The 23,600-nt window shown below is 42.9% G+C and overlaps 1 protein-coding gene and 1 pseudogene across 5 annotated transcripts in view; one reads left to right on the top strand and one right to left on the bottom strand.

Annotated features, from left to right (window-relative positions):
• Positions 1–23,600, bottom strand: part of AFF2 (ALF transcription elongation factor 2) — a 486,511-nt gene that overhangs the window by 378,745 nt on the left and 84,166 nt on the right. The window lies entirely within an intron of this gene.
• The window catches only part of LOC309652754 (elongation factor 1-alpha 1 pseudogene), a 33,555-nt pseudogene continuing 17,080 nt past the window's right edge, over positions 7,126–23,600 (top strand). Inside the window, exon 1 of the transcript in view lies at positions 7,126–7,162. The product of the transcript in view is annotated as an elongation factor 1-alpha 1 pseudogene (transcript). The remainder of the gene's footprint in view (positions 7,163–23,600) is intronic.

The following is a 23,600-nucleotide window of genomic DNA, read 5'->3' as shown; positions in this document are numbered from 1 at the left end:
CAATATATGCGCTACATGTATAATTATAATTAGTACTTAAGTAGCAAGATGTTCCCACGGAGCATAACAATGACAAAAAAAAAGATAAAATATTGCCAAAGATTTTTTTTTTTAATTGTGCAGTCACAAGCTATTTGGGGGAGGTTCACCCTAGTAACGAACTCTTTCGGGTCAGCAGGGAGTTTGGGGGTGGCGGACTTGTGGAGAGGGAAGAAGGTGAACTCCCAGGAATGGTCGTTGAGGAACATGTAAGGGTCTGTTCCACCACATTGGGGGGAAAAGGTGAATTGTCAACAAACATTTCCTACACCTGATATCTTTTGTATGGCGAGCTGCACATTTAATAAAGAAGCAGCTGCCACTTCTGAACGATTAATCAATACTGGTAAGCTGACATCCTAAGAACTGCTGAACTGAAGCTTTTCTTTCCCTCCCGCATTTACAAATAAAGTGCTCACTCTTTGACTAAAGCCTGTCGACTTGACCGGAAAATATCAGAGTCCTATTTAAATGACATTTGCAGAGAATGAGATTTTCTTCTGGCCACTGCTCCTTATCGCTAATAATAACATCAGATTAGTGGATTTAGGCCAGCGGAAGAGCAGTGCCTTTTCTGATCCCTTCTTAAAGTAGCCCTTTCCATCTGTCTCATCAAGCCACCCTCCCCCCTCCCCCCCGCCCCCTCCCCCCCCCGCCTCCACTTGTTTGGGCCAATGAGCAATTGCTAAATGGCACTTCATTGATACCAGGCAGGCTATCTACCTAAAGACCTATTGTGCTGCTCAATTCTGCACAAGACTTTTTCTCAGGTCTGCTTAGTTAGCCTAGAAAGATCAAAACACCTGAGATGATTACAGGTGCAAAGAGTCCTCTAGATAATCTCCACCAAAGGTTGATGAGTAGCAGGAATTAAAACCAAAAACTTAATTCCAACGGACAGAGCTTCGCAAATGACCTTCATTCGGCTAAGTTTCGTCTGGCATCATTTCAACTCATCAGATACAACAATGTTTCTCATTTTAGAGAAGGCTGAAGTTCTGATGGTTGATTGCTTTGGGGGAGAAAAACCCATGGCCAAACGCACACTTGCACACTTAGATGATTATAGGGGAAGCTGCCTTTATTATTATTTTTACATGAATCAGGCCACTTTGAAGACCACACACAATTGAAAATTGAAAATGCCAGGTCTCCCAAGAACAAATCGAAGTATTTCTAAAGCTCTATCATAAATAACTACATTTGATTTCCTTTTTCAACTTTTGGCACTTTAAAAGCCCTCTTACAATTCGCACCTACGCTACTTAAGTTAATAGCTGACATTTCCTTTTTGTAATGCATACATAAGTCTGAGGACCCCTGTGAGCCTGAGATAAGCCTGGAGACCAGGAGACCAGTCTGAAGCCAATGTTTCAAGATCATACTGATCGCCGATCTTCTTCTTGTGCCTGTTTTGTTTTTCAGTAACGTCTTGTTCATTCTTAACCCTGACCAAAGAGTATTTCTATGTGGTAGAGAACCCCATGCCAAGCAGAGCCACATCGAGCCAAATGGTTTGACTTCATCAAGCCATACGGCCTGAATTAAATGTTTAGCAAGGTTAAAGTGAGACTGTTTTCAAAACAGCACTAACCGACACTTACAGGGAAAACCCTGGGTCTAGTGTCCAACTGTTTTACCTACATATTTTTCAAGGCATTACACTGTTAACAAAGTTACACTAAAAACAGAACATAAGCAATCGAAGGATGCTTTTACAGAAGAGACGCACTCAACTGGCCATTTCTGTATGTCGCATGTCATAAAGTCAGTAATGTAGCCTGCATATGACAAATGTACCTTCGTTTGACAGGGTCACAGTAAGTACACGGCTACATTTCCCTCAAGACGCCCACAGATGCTGAACCAGGCAGCATCCTCATTTCGAAACAAGCCTGGGCCGATTTGGAAGAACATCTTCGAGAAGCAACAACTATGTAAGTTCTGTGTTATTTTCCTAGAGTTAAAATGAAAACACACACCCTTTTAAGAAAGCCCTAACGATTTGAGTCAAGAGGGGGGAGGGATATGAACTGAAATAAATCTGATCATTTTAGGTACAACTCAGATAAATACAGTGATTTTTAATAATAAAAAGGGAAGTTTAGTTGGTCAAAATAAAGTTTATTACAAGGTTTATAAAAAGTTTACTACGAAGTTTATATCTTTACAGTCAACAAGAATGAAATTCTCCTGGACGTTAAATGCAAACAACACGCCACCAGGCACCCCGTTAGCTGTTAGCCTCTCCTCTTGGTTGTTTAGAAGCTGCTGGTAAGAGTAGTAGGGGTTTTGTTTGTTTATTTTGCTTTTCTTTTGTGTGACCCCTGCTCTAACCCCGCTATGGTTCCTAAAGGAAGAAATAACTAGGCTTGGTGGTTGGGGAAACTAATGCCAAGGGAGCAGGACCTTCTACGCTACCAGCTGGCACTGGCACAGGACAGATATTGGTCATTTTGCTTTGTTTTGGTTTGTGTGGGTTTGATTTTTTTCATTCCTTTTTCCTTTGGAAGAACAGGAGAGGAAGCATGTCCTAGAAAGAGCCAGAATATTCTCCCCTGCTTAAAGGGCCGTGTGTTGCCATTGTCACGTCCGGAGCTGGCTGTATAGTGCAGCAAAAGTTTCAGAGCTGGAAGCAACCTGAGAGATCATGGCTGAAGCCTAGCAGATGCATTTGTTTTCTCTTTCTTAGACTTTATAAGTTACCCTACTATTCTTTTCTGATTTCGTTCCAAAAAAGTTTAGTACCTTCAATGCAAGAACTTTCCAATTGGATGAAAAATTAATTATTAGACGTCTGAGCATCTGAAGATTACATTTCACACACCCAAACCACTAAATGTATGCACTCTCCAAGGTGTAAACAATAAACTGAAAGTAGCCCCCGATAGCCACAGATGACGTGAGAACAGAACGATGGATTATTTCACCTTCTAAAGCACGCATTAGTGTTGTCACTATTAATAGATGAAACCTTTATACTGTAGTGAACCATTTCCTATGATCAAAGTCGTTTTTCCTTAATTTATTTCTGCATAAAACGGAAAGAGTTTCCAATTAGCAACAAGGCACCGGCGGGGTGTATGGTTATCCGGAGGTAATCACAGACCTGTGGCAGCACCTTTCCCTTTGTGACTCCTCAGGGGTGATTATCTCCTGATAATCATACCCCCCCACCCCATTGTGCCTTATTGCTTAATTAGCTACTGCATGAAATGGAGTTCTGTTTGCACCAACTTTATGTCTACTATAATTGCCCTGAGTTGCAGTTCCAAGATGAAAAAAGTGGCTCAAATAACTACATATATTTTGTTTGATTAATCCTGAAAAAATCATTAAGGGATTAAAGTGAAACCAGTTTACTCCTGCAGATCATATTCAGCAATTTGAAATTATTTTATGATCCTGATCAATGTAATTAATGAGAACGGCTGTTAATTAGTTACACTAGCAGGTGGGCCATGACAATTGTATTCACTTAATAATACCATAGAACAACATGAGATTAAGGGTTCCTGTGTGGGTTTTACCTGGTGCACAGACAGAAAGTCCCTGGTCAGCTCCCGTGCTCCTTGAGATGACCGCACTGCCTCCTTTGCCCACCTCTGCTTCCCCATCCCCTTCTAGGGCCTCTCCTAGGGCGACACACCAAAAACAGCAGGGCTGGAGATTTTAAATGCTATTAAGCATTTTTTCAGCTTCAAAGTTCTCCTCTATGTTGCAAGGCCCTGCCAGCAGAGGTCCCCGGTAAACTCCACTGAGGCACTCTCCATTTCAAACAAACTGATTGGAGCTTCTCCCTAGAAAATATGGCAGCTCAGACACCCTCATCCTTATCTGCCCCATCTGATGTCGCTAACTAATCCCTTCTCTAGAGGCCAGCTGCAGTAACCCCTTGGTCGCCGCCGGGGGACAGGCAGGAAATGCTGACACAGCATTGTCACAGAGTCGTTCGTTACTAATGCTGCGAGTTTATCAGGGAGTGTTCACCGTCGCAAGATACATCACGATCCTTGAGGAGCTAGTCAATATATACAGTCACTGCCATGGTGGTTTTTATTGTGCAGCAATATAGAAGGAAATGAAAAGAGTAACAAATATTTCCAATATTCTCCCGGTTAAACTACAGAGTCCATCAATGATGTAAATGTCTACAAATATCTGTTAGTGTAATTTGCCCGTGAGCTGAGCTCTTGGATTTCATTAAACCCTGCTAACTGGCGGTTAGGATCTGCCCCACTGTTCAGCATGTCACTGTTTGGCCAAATTGAGAGAGCCGTCCCACTTCATGCTCTTTTCAGAGACAACCTCTCAAGTGCCCACTGTATTTCGGTTGGTTCCATTGGATTTGCAAGCAATTAAAGGAGAGACCTGGTTAGATGAAGGGCTCTTTGTGCAGCTTTCCTGGCCCCTTGGCTATGCAGTCAAACCAAAGCGGCCCTGAAGTGATGGGGCCAGGCTCCCGCTCCTTGGATGCACTGTCGCCCATTTCCTTGGTGTTAGATGGTGTCTCCTTCAGAATTAACGTTTGAGGAAGGCTTTGCTTCTCTACTGGTGGGCTTTCTTTCTCTCTCTCTCTCTCTCTCTCTCTGTCCCTTCCTCCCTTCCTGGCCATTACCTGCTTAGTAGCAGTTTCTGTTATTACTTGGTTGATTTTCTATCTCAGGGTATTTTCCATTGTTGTGTTTGCAAAAGGCAGCAGCGGATGCTTGGGATTTTATCAAATTTCTGTATGCACATGAAGACAAAGAATTAAGTCCCTCCAAAAGATTTAAGATACACCGCCGTCTCCGGCTCCGCACTTCACCCCCGTCTCACTCCCCCTTCTCAAGAGGCAACTGCTTGCAACTTTTCTTTAGGTCATTCTTTGGGCACTTGCCCTTTTTCTCTAAATAACACAATTGTATTGCTATTTGTCGATTTTCCAGTTTCCGGTATTTTCTCCTTGACTTCTCTCTACGGAAGAGGAGCATTTATAGCCTTCTTCCTTTCCCCTACCCCACAGTGAAGTCCTTCCCATCCCTCCATCTTTCCAACATATTTATGGCAAAAGTTCAGTTACCTGAACATTGATTTTTACATTCTTATGATTATATATGCTCTTCTCCACTAAGCCTGTTTTATCCTCCCCACCCCCAAGAATAAACCTCCCATCTTCTGCAGGGGTCGGGGAATGCAAGGGTGGAAGAGCGAGGGAGGGGAATTAGGGATTTAAGATCTTCTTACGCAGCTTTCAACCAACCCTCTATATTTGAGACCCTATTCACTCCCACTTGCAGGGCTTTTGAGGGTTCTGTGATGTGAATCGATTCTCAACTTTCCCCACTGCCAGCTTAGGACTTGGATTCTTCGATCCGCTAAATCAGTTACTATTCGTCCAATGTTTTCAAACTTCCCAAATTTTGTTATTTCCTCTCCCATTTTCCCAGTCCTTTGGGGTTTATCCCTTTTAAAAGTCCCTTCATTGTAGTTTTAGTGTGGTTTTGAGAAAGGAGTGAAGTTAGATGCGTGTGATCAATGCGCCGTTGAAAAAAGTCAAAGCAGTTAATTCACATATGACAATCACGAGCCTCTCTCCCTCCCTCTCTCTTAAACATCAATTCTGTGCCTGATGTTACACAGTTAGCTCTGTACACTGATAAAGGAGGTCCTGAAGAGGGTGTCCCAGATGCATTTCTGAATTGACTCCAGACCTTATTTAAGCCTGCCTGGCTCAGGAAGAGCAGCTCCAAACAGCCGTCCCGTAATTTGAAGCGAGGCGCAGAGTCCGTGGACGTTGAGCGCGTCCCACCCACAGTCGTGCGTGCGTGTCCGCAGCTCCTCAGCTGAGGCTGACTTCTCATCAACCGAAATCCCCAGCCTGGTCTTCTTCCTACCACGACCACTGCTAACAAACCACTTCATGTGCACATCCATGTAGTTTACAGAGTACTGAAACACATATTGACTCATTTAATTCTTACCCCTGCAAAGAAACTGTCATGATGGTGATCATCCTTACTTTCTAGAATGATGCTTAAGAGCTTCGACTCTGGACTCAGTGTCACCTGGCTTAGAGTCTGGCTTCCACACTCACTATTTGGATGACCCTGGACAAATTAGCCAAACTCTCTGAGCCTCCTTTATAATGAAGATCACTATCATACTCAAACGTTCTGAGGGTCTGGGAAAGATTAAAGAAGATCACACCTGTGATGCAGTCAGCATGTGGCTGGTACATAGGGAGCCCTTGATAAACAGTAGCTATTACCCTGATTCCCATTCTACAAATGAAGACCCTGAGATTCAGAGAGGTGAAATGATTTCTTCAAGTTCACAGTGCCAATGAGGGGCAGAGACGAGGCTAAGAACTCCCATCTTTGACTCAGAACTCACACTTCTTCTACCACACATGTGGTTCTCATCGCTGGCTGCACACTCGAATCTCCCGGGGAGGTGGGATAACAACCCCATGCCAAGGCACCACCCACAGAGGTTCGGACTTAAGTGCTCCGGATGGATGCTGGACACAGGCATGTTTCCCAAGCTCCCTAGGCGAGCTGATGCCGAGACCAGGCTGCAAACCTATGCTCTATTTACCAAACTTCCTCTTTAGCTCCCCGGTGGCCTTGAAGTGTGTATTTCATCTGCCATCAGACCCTTATTCACACCTGTGTTCTAGACCCCTGGTCAGTACACAGAAATGCAATCCTGATACACTATTTAGAAAAAGTGTTAAACAAACCTAAAAGTGGCTGCCCCCGCCCACTGTTTGACCACCGCACGAGCTCACTGGTTCAGACAATTCATAGCTGGTCAGAAATGACCAGAAATGAGCATGTCAAGTTCCAGCTACAGTCTGGCCAAGTCTTCCTGACTACACGGGGAGGTCGTTCTGTGTGGTCAGCCTGGGCCCACCTACAGGGTCTGCAGAATGATCTATTGCAAAGACTGCTAGGGCAACCCGAGGGTCTGAACTAAATTATCTAAAACAGGCTTCTGGTCTTCCAAGCCAGAAAGGACACAAAGGGAGGCTGGATCCGGGGGCAAAGGGGAAAATGCCACGTGGGCACTTTGGGGGAATAAGAAGCCAGAGGAGGAAAAGCGATGGGCCGCCTCCACATCATAGCTGTCAGCGACAGGGGTAAGCCGGGGGTCCTAAGGAAGCCCAGGGCCCATCGCACGCAGTCAGGCTGGCCAGGAGCAGGCCCAGAATCACAGAACCCCACAGATCATTTTTATCTTCAGCAACAAAGGAAAGCTGTCATCACACATTCAGGGAAACTTTGTGAAGGTCCAGCTGGAATTTGATATGTTCTATAAACAAATGTTCCCCTTCCTTTTTAAAAAGTGCATTTAGAAAAAAAAAATAGATTGCCTATTAACGGGCCTTGAGCTTAACAAGCTTTCTTCCCATGGTCCCGAGAATAATGACCTTGTCCAGCACATGAAATCAAAATGAAAGGACCAAAGAATCTTCTACGGGGTGAAGAGGGAAATGGCTAAAAGGAACAAGATCAATCCTCCGAGGAACTTCTTCCATAATAAACCAAAATTAAGCTGCAGGGCCCTCACCTAGTTTCTCCGGCCTCGGGTGATTCTCACCTGCCCGTCTTGGAACAAAATCTGCTGTTCACAGAACTGCAAGCCCTAGGCAGCGTCTACTGGCCTCTTCAGATAAAAGACAATTGGCGTCGTCAGGCTCCTGAGCACATTTTCATAATCAGCCTGATCATGGGTGCACGGCAGCTGCTCGATTGATGGTGTTAGACAGGGAATAAAGAGAGATGCCAGGAGTGCCCTCAGATCTGACATAACGAGGCAAACATCACTCATTTGGCTAAAAGGCTCATAAAGGCTCCATCAGCTGTGACACAGGCGTCTGTCTTAGGCAAAGCTAATGAGGAAATGTGGCGGGAAGCATTTTCCTTAGACAGGAACAAGTTGTGAGTGAGCCGCATTTTTAACGGGAAAGAAAAAAAAAACAGTCCCGTTGAAAACGGTGCGTTGTCTTGCTCTGATCAGAAATGATAGGTCTGTGTTTTGAAACAATTGTCTGAATGGAAAGATGTTTGTTCAAAACTGTTCCACTTCATTGGCCAAATGCTCAAGAGCACGTAAAATTAGTACTTGAAAGTGGGCACTTCTGGGGAAGGTCACGTGACACAGAACGTAATTTTGGCTCTCTCAGAAAAGGAAACTTCTTCGCTAATGATGCAATAAATCCAGTCCATGCCTCGAAGGAGCTGATCATGGCTGGAAGCCATTAAGTAAGGGATTTAGATAATAATATACAAGCCACAAGAATAACCAGCATATGCATGACACTTTTTGGTATTTAAAGCACTTGTAACTGTATTTTGTCTGGTCCTTAGTGACAAAAGCAGGATAGAAGTGACTATCAGCCTGATTCCAGACAGAAAGAAACTGAGGCTCTCGTAGGTGAATTAACTTAGCTAAAGACCCAGAGCTGTCAGGACTGGGGCTGGGCCTGGAACCCAGGTCTCCAGCCTCCAGAGCTCTGGAACTCTTTGCCCTACCGTTGAGCCAGGGGGACAGACTTATAGACAAGCTTCCAGACACAGTCAAGTGTTCTCCCAATTCAAGCTCTGCCTATGAAACTTGACGTCAGCTAACTATGATGACCTATGTCCCCCCTACTCCTGGTGGCTCATGTCTGTGGATGGACCTTAGGTCCAATATTATCTTTTGATGGCACTACCAGTGACAACTGCACAGCAAGAACACTAAGGTCAGGGGGAAGGAAAATTAGACTGCACACTTTGGGACAAGGATTGTTAATGTTTCAATGAACGTACAAGTTCATTTACACTGATATGTCTGTAATACCACGCGGCAGCAAGAGTAATTCAAAGAGAAACAAAAACAACCATCTCCTGCATCTAAGGGAACTGGAAACAGGAGTTCTAGAGTATAAACTGCACCTCCTCACGGAGGTGCCACGCGCAAGGACCCTTCCCCTGCCTGTGTTTACCCCTCTATCAAATCACAATGAAAAGTACCCATTTTACTGGGCCTTAGGGGTAGGAAACATTCCCTAAAGAAAAGAAACAAAATACATGTGAGAATTCCTTACTTTGGATACTAGTAACCTTTGGGCTCCATTCTGCCTCGCCCTCACGGCCCTCTGGTGCTTCTAAAAGGGTATGTGAGTATTTCTTTGGAGTCACTAGGAAGCTGCTGAGAGCAACCCCACACTCTGTGCCGGCCTGGGACCTTGAGTGAGGCCACGTTAGGGTTTGTGCCCACTTCCTAGCAGAGAGTCTGGGGAGGGGACGAGGCATTCATGGAGAATCACCAACGTCTCCAGGGCTCCAGAGATGAAAGACAGAAAGAAAAGAGGAAGGGGGAAGAGAAAGAAGAGGGGGAGAGAGACAGAGAGAGAGAAACAGAGAGAGAGAGAGGGAGAATATGAGAGAGACAGAGAGAATATGAGAGAGAGAGAGAGAATATGAGAGAGGAGAGAAACAGAGAGAGAGAGGGAGAATATGAGAGAGATAGAGAGAATATGAGAGAGAGAGAGAGAATATGAGAGAAAGAGAGAGAGAGAGAGGGAAAGGGGTGGGGAGAGATAGGGAGAACATGAGAGAGAGAGAGAGAGAGGCGCCTAAAAGCGTGCAGAGAGCTTGGCCACACAGAGCGTGCCGTGAGGCACCAGAAGCCAGGCCTGGGCAGGTGTCCTCTCACCAGGACGGGAGAGGCTTAGGGAGACACAGAGACAGAAAAACAGCAGTGTCTTGTCTAGGCCCCCTGAGCAATCTGATCTTTAGACAAAAGGGAAGGGCTAATTACATATTGATGGATTTGCTTCTTTCTTTTTTTCGAATAGCCAATGGCTGTCTTTGCTCCTCAGACAGCCAGCAAATCCAAGAATAGCTCTGTGTACACACTGCCAGCTCTGCTCTCTGTGGAAGGTAGTATATTTTAATGTCTACCCAACTGTGTGTTTTGTGCTAATGATTAGCAGATGCCTTTACTAAGGGAGAACTACACTTGGGTTCTGGAACCGTCTTGACATGGAGAGCTGCTCTGTGACCGGCCTCAGCGCCTAATCCGCTGAACAATGGGGCTCTGGTTTTGCTGAAAGGTAAATGCTGCAGCATTTTACTGTTTTACCTACTTCCATTTCTAGGTGGGTTTCCTCCATAATGTGGCCTTTTGAGGTTACAATAAAATAATTTAAGCATCTGCCTTACAGCTGCACTATTTATATTGGTATTTTTTTTCACAGCTGACTTTCTATGATGTATCTGGGGTAACAAGATTGCTATTTAGTATAATACATTAGGCTGGTGGAAGACAGCCTAGTTTGTAAGGAGCTGGTGAAATTTTCCTGAGAAGGAAATGCATACCCTAGAGCCACTGGGTGACATACTAAACGTCAAACAATTCCAGGGCTTCTGCAAACCTACCTGTTAGCGGCTGTATGGATTAAACAGCTGCCCCGAGACCCCGGATGCAGTGGCGTCTACACGGAACGCAGTACAAACCATATTTCAAATCTCATAACATGCCAACATGCAAATAAATAAATTCTCCTTTCCAAATGTCACCAGCTGGGTGGTTTCCAGGCAGGCGCTGCAGTATTTTCCTGAAAGGGTAGAAGAAGCAGTCACCCTCCTCTGAATCCGAGCTCCCTGGCTTCTTGCAGCGCCCCTGCAAGTTCAGGATTCATATTCGGAACGCTGCATGGAGTAGCCCTTTGGGGATGGGTATTAATGAAGAAACGTGCTCATGCCAGAGCCTACTCTTTCTCCGAGACCGAAGGGTACAGTCTGTTCAGAGTGGCTTTTTAATTTCTCATAATTAACCCTGCCAGAATTAACATCGGTGGCATCAGTGACAGCAAATTGAAGAAGTCACATCAGCACAGTGCAACGCCTCTCACTGCCTCTGTGTTTCCCCCTTCTGTTGAAAGAGGAAAGTCCTCGAAGCCTGCCACGCTGCTTGTCTTGTCACTGCACTGAGACCTGCTGGGCTAGGTAGGACCAGGGCACTTTTCAAACTCCCCTGCTGCGAATTCCAACCTGGTTCAGCTCGTAACTGGCCACGTGCCATGTACATCCATGGATGGTCGGGGATCCCTCTCCTTTAGTCAATGGCACACAGCGGCCCATCTGATCTCCGTGGCAGGTGTGGAGAGCCGCACTCCGAGTGCATCGTTGCATTACTACAAGTCCTAGCGCTGACTCTCCATTGAAAGACAGACCAGGGGTTCTGGGACTCACTTCAATCTAGCCTAATGCCAGCTGTCTCGAACATTCCGGGGCACATTATTAGAAAAAAGAAGACAGGGGCGTGCAGGTGACCAAACAAACACAACTTGGCCCTGGTAAGCTAGTGTCACTTGTCTCATGCTTTGATATTTCTGCCTTTACTTTACAGCACAACTTTTCACAGTGAAAGGAAAGCCTACTCAGCCGTTTACACTTAGGTTTTGATTTTTTCTTTAATGTGGACAGGAAATGATTGGTCTGGGGGAAGAAAGTTCACATGATAATTTCTGTAACTTGAATCACTGAACAATTGCACGGCCTCACTGTGTTCTTTATTGGAATCCAGAAGTCATAGGTCAGTCTCTCCTCTGGCCTACAGAATGTTCCTCCTGGTTTGATCTCTTGGTGCAAAGTGGCAAGCTCAAAAGTCGGAAGGGGTAACGAAGGGGAGGCCTGATGAGGGGACAGCTGTAGGACTTGCACTGCCTGTGGCACACCCAGGCCTCTGCCAGGGTCGTGACTGAAACCCTTAAAGCGTCAGCATTTACCAGCACTCCATCGTTTCAAAGAGTGACTGTGGCCGACTCCCGTAACTTCATTAGACATGTCTACTTTTGACACGTATGAACCAATATTGCCACTTCTGTATTAACACTGACATTTCATGAACTTGGAAACCCGCTCTATGTATACGCCCATGCGAGTACATGCGCTGCCTAAGAGCCCGTGCTGGGAAGAGTAACAGAGCAGGCTATTCTCCTGCTGTTAAAAGTCCACTGACGGCATCCAAAGAACCAGTCTCAGGACTACCGAAGCCACCACAGCTTACATGCACGGCTGCTCCCTGAAGAGGACCTTGGCGGACTGCCTTTGGGGGAAAGCAGAAACCCATGAAAAATCGACGCAATCAACAAGCCTGCCTGGGATGCCTACTGCCCGCCAAGTGCATGCAGGGTAATCGGGAGACTGTGGGACGTGAACACAGAGACTTGGACTAACACCTAAGAAAACACTGAGTGGCTCTTTAAGCATGCATGAAAAACAAATATCTCTCTAAACCAATACATCTGCTTTTTCAGTAGGAGTGCACAGAACTCTGGATTCTATCTGTCCCATCTGCAAAGGTGTTTTGGGTGAGCCCGGTGATGCAATCGAGTTCAGGCACTTTCCACCATACAGCCTCTTTCCCTCAGCGAAGAGCTAAAGGTAACTTCAGAGTGATGTTACCTTCTAAGGACTCAACTCAAACTTTCACGACAGGCCTTTTTCAAGATCTAGCGCTGTAATGCTCCAGCAGTTATGCACTGGTGTGCTCTTTCTAGGAGTTATTAGCCCCCTTAAAGCCATACTTTTGTAATCACCTTTCTTGTTTCAATTATGAAATGTATTCCATATTTCATGCTGCTTATTACAAAAATTCGGAAGCTACTCACAGGCACTTTGCTCAATAAAATATTCATACACTAAAATGCATGCTTTTTCATCATCAGTAATATGTTTAGAAGTAATTTCCCATTGGTCATCCACTCTTGGAGTGGTCGGTCTTTCTGGCTTTGAAAACACTGTTAGGAACGAGCTAAAACTAATAGCTCCTGCCTCTACCTACCTAACCCTTAAAATATGCAAAATGCTGGCTGCGTAACGTTACAAGTGTTTTTGTTTAATACAGAAGTGATCTCTCCCTCTAGATTGCCTTAGTCAGTGAATCGCTAACAGAGTGATAGATGAATGTGTGAGCTCCAGTCTAGAAGACAGGCACTGCCACCTCATTTACTGCTGGGTCCCCAGTACCCAGAATAGCATCTGCCTCCTAGAAGGTGCCCAGTACATAAACGTTTGTTGGAAAAAACTCAGGAAGCAGGGAAGGAGAAGGGAGGGAGGGAGCAGAGGAAGAGGAAAGGCTGAACTTGATGTGTGACCTTGGGCAAGTCATTGACCCTCTAAGCCTCACCTCTCATTGGGTCAAATGAAGAGGGTGAACCAGATAATTTCTAATCCTGCCAGCTCTAAAAGTCTATGATTCTGAGATTTAAATTGTCCACTGATGTCAATGGCAGTACTGATAATAAAAAAGTCCTTTGCTCACCAATGAAATATGTAAAAGTATGCAGAAGAGCATCCCTTATTAGTCCAGTTTCTGTCGCATTCTCCAAACACTGGAGAATTCTTCGTTTGAAATGTTTAAACTGCACTGGAAAGATGAACTGGGCATATATTTGCTTAATTTGTAGACTGACAGAGCACAGATTCATAAGTGTTTCCATAGGTTTACTAAAACACTTATCACCGCTCTAGTTCAACAATTTGAGTATCATCCTCTTGAAATAATGTACACTTATAAGAAGAAAGAAAGCTAATGTCACCTAAAATGAACACATGTGGAATATTAATCTCTTGAAATTCTAAACGCTTAAGAAGTATTTCCATCATGGTGTCGGCTGAGATTATCTTCTGCTAATTAAAGCACTGCCACCACTAATTCCCCCACTTCCAAAATGAATGTCTCCCGGAAGTGAGGTAATTCAAGTTTCTCCAAGTCTCCCAAAACCCCTATAATTCAAGGCCAGTTAACACTGTGTGCTTGCTGATCTAGCACTTATGTTACAACATGCATATTTTGTCAAGTTTGAAAAATATTCTAAGATCATACACTTCATCTGAATGCACACCTACCAAAACTAAGTTCTTGGTGTGCTCACAGCTGTAACTGTATCCCAGTGAGATACTTTCTCCATTATGCACCACTATACATGCTAAAGGAGGTGACCATGTGACCAATGAATGTCATTATTCATCCATCTGCTTTGCCCTGGAGCCACTGATCAATTGATATCTCTTTACCTCCCTCTCATTTTCTCTCATTCTCTCTCTCTCTCTTTTTCTCTCCCTGTCTCCCCTTCTCTCTCCTTCTCTTTTCATGTAATAGCAGAGGCTGATTGAGCAATTATTTAACTCAAGGCAGTTCATATAAATAACCCCCCTCACACCTATACATTCATTAAAAGCCACCAACAGCTCTCCGTTACCTACGGAATAAATTCAAACTCCTTGATCTGATACCTAGGATCCTCCACAGAGAAGCTGGGTGACCTTGTGCAAATCACTTAACGTCTCTGTGGCTCAATTTGCCCTCATTTGTAAAGTGGGAAAACTAGTGATACTTACCTCACAGCGCTGGTGAGAGGAGTAAGTGGATTGATATATGTAAACCACGTAGAACAGTGCCCAGCACACGGTCCCATATAAATACTGTGCCGCTCCCTCCACAGTGGAGTCTCGACATATATTTCGGGCTCTACTCCCCACTGCTGCCGTCTTGAACATTCTGGTTTATTCACTTTTCTTAAGGTATACCCCTCCGCTTTCCTACCTTTGTGCTTTTGCCAATAAATAGCAAATATTATGGAGAGCATATTATGTGCCAGGCACTGTGCTACATGTGGCATGGATTACCTCGTTTAAGCTTCACAAGATCTCTATGTGAAAGACACCATTATCCTTCCCGTTTACAGATGAAGGTAACTGACACCCGGAAGGGTAACTGACTTGACCGTAACAGCAGCTGCTAATAGATAGCAGAACCAATGGTGAAATTCACGCAGTCTGGCTCCAGCGCTCTCTCCTCAAAACCACTGGGACGTACTGCCTCTGTCCCTACCCACTCTCTGTCCTGCCTCCTGCAACGGCTTCCCCTGCCCCTCACCTACCCGTGTGCTCTCCAAAACCACCTCAAATCTCATCCTTTGGACATCCCCCTCCCAGGCCAGTCCTCAGAGCTCTTCAGCTCTGAACTCTCAGAGCAGTCGCCACTGCCTTGGAAGCTGGGACAACCCATTTGTCGTATAATTATCTAATATCCTGGAACGGCGCCTCTATTTTTTTGAATTCTGAAAGATCTGACTTGCTTTTTGTTCACGTTTGGCTTCTTTCTCCAATTAGATCTGATGCTCTTTAAGTTCAGGGTCTGCATCTCATGTTTCTTTTATGTCCTAAAGAGCACTTGGCACAAAGTAGAAACTCAGTAAAAAAAAAAAAAGTGATGATTTGATTTAACCCCAGGGACACATAACTAGGTCAAGCTGACCTTGGCGCCTCACTTTTGCAGCTGGTAAGCAGACATAATAAAATTCAGGTTTTCAATTCCTTCCTTGATTATTCAATTATTACATCAGCCATTTTCCTAGTTTTCTCTCTTGGATTCTATTGTTTCCTCTGTATTCTCTGTCATCATTTTAAACAGTGTCTCAGATACTGGCATTTGAAAATAAGTTTCAAAATAAAAAAACAAAGTGACTTAGTTAGGCAAAGAAGCAATAACCTCTTTTACTAGAGCTTTGTTTAACTAAAATAAGCTTTAAACTGAGGACGAGCTCTATGAGCTGATGTGGAGTAAGGTCCAGGATTATATTTTTAAGTGAAAAAGTTCTGACACTTGGAACCATGTTAATGTTTCACAATGATTTCAAAAGAAGAAAAATAAATTCAAAAACTCCAAAAGAAACAAATGAACTGAACTGTATTTCAAATAAATAACATAACTGCACTGGGCAAGGGGTGGTGGTGGGGGGGAAGGCAATTTTTGAATACAGTCTTTCAAGAATATACCTTTAGGCTAAAGACAAAAAGAAATCTAAGCAAATACTGTATGTTAGTTAGTAGGCTTCTTTTCATAGTGCCATGGATTAGCAATTCTGGAACTACTTTCTGTGCATTCTAGAACTGAGCAAATAAGTTAATATACGGTAAGTAATGGGATCAAGGTTTCCTTAAATCAGAAAAGGGAGCTATAAATATGGAAAGGGAAAAGGAGAGAATGAACCGTGTGGTGTCAGATGGGAATTAGAGGAATGAGTGCAAACTCATGGTTTTTAACGTGTGTGTGCCTGTGCGTGTCTATAATATATACATATATATTGAAGTCTATATGAATATGTATTGAAGTCTATATGAAAGATAGATAAATATAGAAATACATGATAGATGTATGAATATATGCATGTATGTACGTATGTATATATCTGTACACATGTATGTTTTAGCTCTATCTCCGAAGAGGGCTTAGAATCAATTGCATCCCAGCAGCAATATGCACAGGGAATGCCTAGATCTTGTTTTTTAAATGTCATTTTCCACTAAAAGTCTTCTTTGGAAAATAGCTGATTCCTGGGCTGGAACAGAGAAAGTACAAGATGAACCAGGGTATTTTATGCATAAAGTAAAGAAAGACTTAAAGAATGATGGGGGCATGTCAAAAGGACACAGGAACCACCTTAGTGGGGCTCTCACGGGTCAAACAGGGAAAATTCGAGCATCAAAACACATAATAATAAAGGATTACAATCCATTGAGAAACGTGAGAATCCACACTGAAAAACAGAAAAAAAAAAGGAAGGAAGGAAGGGAGGGTGGGAGGGAAGGAAGGAGGGAGCGAGGGAGGGTGGGAGGGAGGGAGGGAGGAAAGGGAAGAGAAGAAAATTTGTCTTCACTGTAGAAAGCCAACAGAAATATCAAAGGAATGATGGAATTTTAAAAATCACCATTTGGCATCCACCGTAATGACTGATCCCATGGAATCATCAATGAATCATCAACAAATGCTAAGTCTGTGGATTTTAATATATTCACAAGATTGTGCAACCATCACCACCAATTGCAGCACATGTTTTATTACTCCAAGGAAAACCCTGTACCCATTAAGCAGTTGCTCCCCATTCCCCCTCCCTCAGCTCCTGACAACCACAAATGTAGTTTCTCTTTCTATGGACTTGTGTATTCTGGACATTTCATATAAATGGAATCATACAATATGTTGTTGTTTATGACTGGCTTCTCTCGCTTAGCATGATGTTTTCAAGGTTCATCCATGTTGTAGCATGTATTAGAATTCCATTTCTTTTTAAGGCTAAGTCATATTCCATTTTATAGATACAGCATATTTTGTTTATCCATTCATGAATTGATGGACATTTAGCTTGTTTCCACTTTTTGGCTATTATGAGTGATGCTTGTGTACAACTGTTTGTGTGGACGTATGTTTTCAATTCTCTTGGATATATTCCTAGGAGTACAATTTCTGGATCATATGGTAATTCTGCATTTAACTTTTTGAGGAACCACCAAACTTTTTTCCACAGCGGCTACAGCACTTTATATTCTCACAAGCAATGTATGAGGATTCCAGTTTCTCTACTTCCTCATCAACACTTGTAATTGTATGTCTTTTGGGTTACAGTCATCCCAGTGGGTGTAAAGTGGGATCTCACTGTGGTTTCTATTTGCATTTCCCTAATGCAAATGACTAATGATGTTGAGCACCTTTTCATGTACTTATTGGCCATTTGTAGATCTCCTTTGATGAAATGTCTATTCGCATGCTCTGCCCATTTTTCAATTGGGTAGTGGGTGAAGCTTTGATGAGGAGCAAGATGATTCACATAGACTGAAAGTATCTCCCCACAAGATACTTATTAATTACAAAGGGGAAAGTACTCACTTTACAGGGCAGGAAACTGGCAGGCGCCACCTTAACCTGGTGCTCAAAGTTAACATCACCAGTAATGGGACAAATCAACAGTATGTGCCTCCTGATATGATGCACTGAGAAGAACAAAACCTCAATTCTCTGATATAACTGCCAATAGTACATAATCTGAATCTAATCACAGGAAAACAGACAAATGCAACATGAAGGACACTCTGAAAACTAACCAACCTGTAATCTTCGAAAACATGAAGGTCATGAAATAACAAAGACAGACTAAGAAATGTTTCCAGATTAAAGAAGACTAAAGACTGCATGCAACACATGATCCTGAAATTTCTATTACTATAAAAGGACATTATTGGGAAAATTGATAAAACCTGACTATCTCTAGATTAGAGAATAGTATTGTACCAATGTTAACCTCCTGATTGTAACAGCCTGTGCTTATGTAAGAGAATATGGCTTTCTTTTCAGGAAATATACATTCAACTATTTAGGGGTGAAGAGTACCATGTCTATAACTCACTCTCAATTCAGAAAAAAAAAGTGCAAAGACAGAGAGGGATGGAGAAAGCAAATGTGGTAAAATGATAACATTGGGGGAAGCTGGGTGACAGGTATATGGGAATTCTTTGCACAATTCCTGCAACTTTTCTGTATGTCTGAAAGCATATAAAAATAAAAAGTTAAAAGAAAAACATGAACTTCAATAGTAGTGTAAAGTTGCTCTTTCTTGTTACTTACATTAAGAATTAAAATGGTTTAATTTTAACCCACTGATCTTAGTTGTTCTTTTTTTTTTAAAATATAGCTGTTAGAAGCTTATTCCTTCAACAAAGCGACTAACTTCAAATAATTTCCTTAAAAAAATTGTTTTGGCCTTTCCACAACTCGGTTAAAGCATGATTTTAAAGAACAAGAAAATTACATTTTCATTTTATTTGAACAATTTTTACCTTAAAAGACACATCCAATGACCTGGATCTTTTTCTTTGGGGATTCTTTCACAAAAAGTGGATGGGCTTGTTCCAAGGATAAGCCCCCCCAGAACTCTCCTGAGTTCATACTGGCCTCACTGACTCATAACCAGTAGCAGCCACCTGGCAATTAGGAGGCACTGGGAACAAAGACACTGGGTATAAATGGGCAAGTTCACCCAGGCCAACCTGGCCCTTTTTGGAGAAGTAACGTAAGTGTTGGTTCCATAGCAGTAACCTTGGTTATAAGCAGCAAAGCATGTCTGGCTCAGATTGCAGTCTCTGAGCAAACAACTACTTGGCAGGCGAGGAGATAGCAGTGACCCAGCTTAGCACTGGAAAATTTTAAAAGCCACATGTTATCCCTAAAATACATGCTAGAGATGAAGGGCCCAAAGGAAAGTAGCTTAATGTAACTGCAAAAGAAATGCTGCCCATCTTCTGCTTGTCACTCCCAGCGGACTGAGAACCCCGCGCCGAATCCCAGCCCTGCTGCTTGTCATTCATAGCATCTCACAATATTTACTCGAAAGAAATATTCATATCTTATCATGGTTATTCGACTACCTTGCAGACTGAATGCAATAAAGCCCAGCTGGTAGTTTCATGACAAGCTTTCCAGGCTCGGTCACAAAACATAAAACTATCTTTAACTTGGTTTCCACGCGCTGCATGCCGTGATTGCTGTTTAATTTTATTTAGTCCGGTTTTCATGTAGGTCTCTGTGCATCGAAAGATTCTTGCTGTACTATTATATTTAATAAAACAAACATGAAACAGCATTTATATTGGGGGCATAGATGACTAACAGCATCGTTTAAATATATCCCTACAGACAACTCTCTTTCTACGATGGCAAATGACAACAATCACTTTATTTTTCCAAACACGTGTGGCTGTGATATACATGTTGCTGATAAAAGCCTGTTATTCCCTGAACTAAATTGTGCTTGGCCTTGCACTGAACTCAGAGAAAATTGTGCACGTGCATCTCAGGTAAAATTTAGCTCCATATAGATTTGTGTACAACTCCAATGTTATTTACAGACAAAATATATTGGAGACAATCTGGTAACAAATACTGAGGCTATATCCAGCCATTTCAGCCATCAATAACAGACAAACTTGGGTTTTCACTTCAGCATATGGAGACTAACAGTGGTGCTTAATTGTCACAACAAAAACATTTTTATTTCAAATTACTCTTTGTGTCTGCAGCTGCATTCCTGATCAGAGACACATTTTCCATAAGTTTACAAGGGCCCTGGTGTCTGATGCTTCAAAAGGGCTCAGCTACTGCTCTGGCAAGGCATGGCTCCAGCCTAGAAACAGAGTCTGCAGCTCGGAAAGCGCTCAAGCACAGCCTCTGGGAAAAGGTGTCCTTTCCGGGGGAGCCCCTGGAGGCCCTCTCCAGGGGAGATCTTTTCATTTGTAATTAATTAAGGTGACAGTGGCCATTTTTGTGGGAGAGGGGTACCTTTCTAAAACACTTGCCTAACAGGTCAGATTCTAATAACATTTATGTCACCAGGTACCTTTTTTTCCCTTCAATGAACATGCATACTAAAGTGAGAAATTTCAAAATCGCTCCATTTTAAAAAAAACAGTATGTTTCACAGTCTGTATTCAAATATCTTTGTCTTACAGAGTGCTACCTAGGTGACGAATATGGTGTCCCATGATGTGGTTTTCTTTTCCCCAAAGAGACACATCTAGAGGTCGCAAAAATTATCCAAGGTCATAAAACAAAGCAGCTTGACAATCTTTACAGCGTTCGAAATGGAACCAACAGTGCTAGAATATTTATGGGGCACCTCCTCTGTGCTGGGCACTGTCCAAAGGGCCAGGGATAGAAAAAGAAAGAAGATAAGATCCTCGTCCTTAAGAACCTTGCAGTTTCAGGGTGGTGAGGGCAAGCATGAAAGCGGATGTGCAGGACACACCTACCGGTGCTGGGCACGGTCTGCTCAAGGGCATCTGGTTCTGTCTGCGAGGGGTGGGTATCACGAAAGGGAATAGATGACCCTCAAATATCACCTGCCCAGATCGGTAGGAAAAAGCTAGAAAAAGTGATGGGGGAGAGGGAGGGTGCTGGGAAGCCATTGTAAATGACAGCTGGGTCTTTAAGAAACAATGAAGGAGGGGAAGGACAGGCCGGGGGATGGAAAGAGACGGCCTTAGGGATACGGCAGAGGTATATGGGAATGTCAACAAGCCCTTGCAAGCAGGTAAACTTCATAAACACAACTGCAAATTTCCAAAATCGAAAACCATGAGCCAAATGAGACAAGAAAGGGCACTTGGAATTAGAGGTATTTAGAATTTTCTGACTGGATCAGTTCACAGAAAAAAAAATTAAAGGCCAAGAGCTACAGTAAGTGCAACACATGACTAAGTAAAAACAGTAAGATAACGCACCGACTGAGGGACCAGAGAAAGGACTGGGGGCTTTTGCTGTAGCCTCCGCACAGCGTTTGTCTGATAATTCCAAAAAGAATCGCAGAGGAGCTGCAACTTATCAACAGATGGATGGAAGCTGGGCCAGCAATGCAGTCGGAATCCTAATTAAAGCCCAGGCACAGCCTGAGAGGTGCAAAGTAGGTGGGACCTAATACAAGTGAAACACTGTGGCATTGCTGTCGGGACGTTTGGAGGAAAGACAATACGGCTGGGCGTATTCACCCGAGAGAAAGGATCACCGGAAGACAAGAGGAGAATCAGGGACTCCGAGGAGGACCCCACTCGGGGGTACTTGGCATGCGGGCACAGAACCAAAGAGTCCACACGTGTGGGCTTCCATGCGATGGCACATTTCCGGGAGAAAGTCCATTTTAAATAGCAAGCAGAAAACTACAAGTAGCAACAAAAATAGGTCTTTGCTTTCCTTAATCCTTTTTAATCTCCTAGTCTTGGTTAATGGTCTTGCTAATCACTTCCTTCATCAGTGGAGGAAAGCAGAGGCTTGGGAGTCTTAGACACTGAAGCTGTTTGTGGAATAAACCTCAGCAAATAGCAGCATAACATGGCTTATGAAACCAGAGGGTTTACACTCTATAAATAACTTCCATTTATTCTTATTCTTTACACGTACACTATTACTGAAAACTGGATGATAGCTTTTTGCTCTTGCCTGGTTGACTTCTTACACACACACACACACACACACACACACACACACACACACAATCCAAGGTAATGACGATATTGATTCTGAAGAGACACTTTTTGAGACAAATAAAAGAGCCGTACAACTGATCTGACAGAACAGGTCTAGAAACTTCATGGGAAAACTGTAGTCTTTTTAGTGAATAGCAATTGTCTAATACTTGAAAATCCTACATCCTAATATCATCAGAGGTTTGGGGCAGCGTTAGAAAGTATGTGATACCTTAGAGATACTCAACACAGTGAGTGGTCTATGCTATTTTATTGTAAATTAAGTTCTACATTTTCTCTTTAATAAAAAAGTAATAACCTGTGATCATGAACAGCACTAGAGAAAGTATGAAAACAGAAGCTTGCGTGTGAAAACATCTCAACTAAACAGAGAATCCAAATATAGAGGGAAGGAAGCCAATTAAGCAATTCAAACACAAAGATATAAAAATAATGTATTATGAAGCATGGATTAGTTTCACACGCTTCAAAACAAATAAATAAATAGACCCATATTCATTTCATTGTGCTGCGGGAATTGGGGAAAATGCTTTTGTCTTTGGGGGTTAGCCGCCTCTTTTGGTTAAATGTTATACTCAAAATGTGCCTAATTCTTATAATCCAAATATGTGACACTGCTTGGGTTTCCATGACTACTGCTCTGAAAACCATATTAATTATTCAAGAGGTCCATGCCATTCTCCCTGCATGCCCTAAGGAATGCTGGGAACCGCAACATGCCATTAGAAAGGGAATAGCTGTTAAACAGACTGCATGACCAAATCTAAATAGGAAAGTTATTCCCTTGAAGTCCTGACATCGTCCTGATAGCATTAAGCAGTATCATTTAAACTCCTTGGAACAAAATGAAATGAGCAAATGAAAGAGTTTTGCTTCACATTTAATATCTCACCAATCTCTGTAAGACCTTAAAATTGTAGCCTCTGCTCATTCCTCTGATAGGATCTTATTTTCAACTAAGTTGGTTGCCTTGCATAGAACAGTGCTAATTTCTATGAAACTTTCCCCCAAAGGCTGCCATTTTGACACTGCAGAACTCAGAGGAGATCAGATAATCAAGTTAATAAGACAAATTGTGACTAGGCATCTGGGTGCCATATCCGCCGATGCCTGAATACCACAATAACCATAATTTGTGCAGCCTGTGATCTTGCCTTCATCATAAATAACATCATCAAAGCAGAGGCAGGGAGGTCTGAGTGTATTCAAGCAACACGCAACACGCACACCGCTACTGATTTCCTGTCAAAGCTAAACTCACAGTGCCAATCCTGTAGCAGGGCAATGAGGGGTGTTACCAGCCCAATTACTCAAAGATGGGGGGCGGGGGGGAGAAGCTAGCAGCCATCTCTGTATGCTCTTGAGCTCCTTCAGGGGTCACAGATGCTTAGGCACAACATTTGCATTTATTTGCACTTGCATTTATTATAGTATCGTTGTATATTACATTACATTATAGCACTGTGTTATGCTTATATGACATTGTATTATCATATATCATTTTATATTACTATATATTATATTATTCTTTGTCTTTATTAGCAAAAGAGACTGATTTTCAAAGAGATGGCTATTGCGATGGGACACAAGACGAAGTTCCCAAGTTCAAGTTCCAAGGTCTACGATTTGGAGAGATTTATACAATTATTCAGCTTCATTAATACTGAATTCTTTTCTATCATGCACATACAGGGAGGAAAAAAGAAG

This window comes from Balaenoptera physalus (genome assembly GCF_965194825.1).
Source record: "Balaenoptera physalus genome assembly, chromosome: X".
Lineage (NCBI taxonomy): Eukaryota > Metazoa > Chordata > Mammalia > Artiodactyla > Balaenopteridae > Balaenoptera > Balaenoptera physalus.
The sequence above is the reverse complement of the archived record's forward strand: the minus strand, read 5'-3'. Positions and strand labels throughout refer to the sequence as shown.